This window comes from Rhineura floridana, chromosome 13, assembly GCF_030035675.1.
Source record: "Rhineura floridana isolate rRhiFlo1 chromosome 13, rRhiFlo1.hap2, whole genome shotgun sequence".
Taxonomy (NCBI): Eukaryota; Metazoa; Chordata; class Lepidosauria; order Squamata; family Rhineuridae; genus Rhineura; species Rhineura floridana.
In genome coordinates, this window is record NC_084492.1 from 17,004,264 (window position 1) to 17,006,182 (window position 1,919).

Consider the following 1,919-nt stretch of genomic DNA (forward strand, 5'->3'; position numbering starts at 1 on the left):
ATACTCCAGCTGCCTATAAAGAAATCCTCCGTGGGAATTTGTTTTAAACTTTTTTAGCACCGAGATCCATATTCATTTTGAGACAAAAATAAAAGTGTGCTTGTGGTGCTCATAAAAAAAATTATTTCCTTTACAGCCTCTTGCTTTTTTTTTTTCTTCTCATGTCACCATGCCCTATTTTTGCCTCTTCGGTATGGATAATTTGTCGAATTTGAAAGGAGAATTGAGCTGGGCATAGGGAAGGGGGAGAAAATAGATCCAGTCCACATTTAAAGGCACATCTACCTAATTTGCACTTCCTGAAACAATGGGTTATATTCAACTAAGCCCTACTCAGGATAGACCCATTGAAATGAATGAACCTAAGTCAGTTATATATCTTTTTAATGGGTCTACTGTGAGTAGGTGTAGCATTGGATACCATCCACTATGTGAACCAAAATGTAGCCATCCTTTGACATTGGTGTTCCCGCCTTGAGCGGGGGCATGTTTGCCACCACCCCCCATTCCAAGAAGGCTCAGAAATATTCCCAAAGGGTTGGGGGGAAGGTCAGGTGGGGCTCTTGCACAATCTGAAGAAGGGATGAGCAGATTTATAAGCCTGCTGCTCCCCCCAAAACTTGCCTTTCTTTGCTTTGTGGCACCCGCCCTCCATCCCTTTTCAGTATGGACTTTGCTAGTCACCAGATGGGGCTGAGTAGGAATTTTTTGGGGGTTACTCTGATTTCAGATTCCCTTTCATTTTGCCTACTCCATACTGCTTGGGTTGATTCAGTTGGCCTTCGGGGGGTTGTGGTTGCTTGCTTTGGTTGGCATAGACTTCAGGCAGGTGAGGATGGTGGGGGTAAAAGCAGGAGACTGAGGCATTTTTGTAAAGGGCACTCTCTAGGGAACTACCAGTACAGAATGACTGGTGGGAATCTGGGGGGTGTCCCTGTGGGACCAACTTGTGCATCACGGTGATGACACATAGTCTGCCTCATCTCTCTCCCTGACTGGATTACTGCATCCAGTGGGGTCACCACTTAGCAGTCACAAAAGACAATTGAATTTTGGAACATGGAATATACGGACATTGCTGGACAATACAGATAATGAACATCCTGAATGCAGGACTGCCATCATCACGAGGGAGTTGAAACATTTTAATATTGACATAGCAGCACTCCAAGAAACTCAAAGAGCAGGAGAAGGACAACTGGAGGGAGAAAAAGGAGGTTATACCTTCTTCTGGAAAGACTGCCTGAGCAAGAATGATGAATACATGAAGTAGGCTTTGCTATTAAAAATAATCTTGTGATGCTCTTGTCATAAGTTCCTATTGGCATTAATGAACGACTCTCAACTCTCCGGTTAAAACTTGCCAAAAACCAGCAGGCAACTATTGTAAGTGCCTATGCACCAAACATTAGATGCTGATGAAGACATCAAGGAAAAAAATTATAACCAGCTGGACACCATCTTATCAGAGATACCTAAGGAGGATAAAATTATCCTCTTGGGTGATTTCAATGCAAGAGTTGGGCGTGATTTCGATTTATGGCCAGAAACCACTGGGAAAGAAGGAGTTGGCAATAGCAACTTGAATGGCATTCTACTTCTGACTCAATGTGCAGAGCATAATCTTGTTATTACAAACACATTCTTTCATCAGAAAAATAAATTTAAAACATAATTGAAGCACCCTCAGTCAAAACACTGGCATCTCCTGGATTACATAATTGTCCGTGCCAGAGATTGTTGTGATGTACTCCTCACTAGGGCCATGATGAGTGCTGATGACTGCTGGACAGATCACCAATTAATTTGATCCACTATGGCCATTAATATTGTTCCTCAACACAGTCTCCAAGGAAGAAAACCAAGGCGTAAAATTAACATCCATGCCCTTCAAGATCCTATTAAGAGAGCCTGCTTTC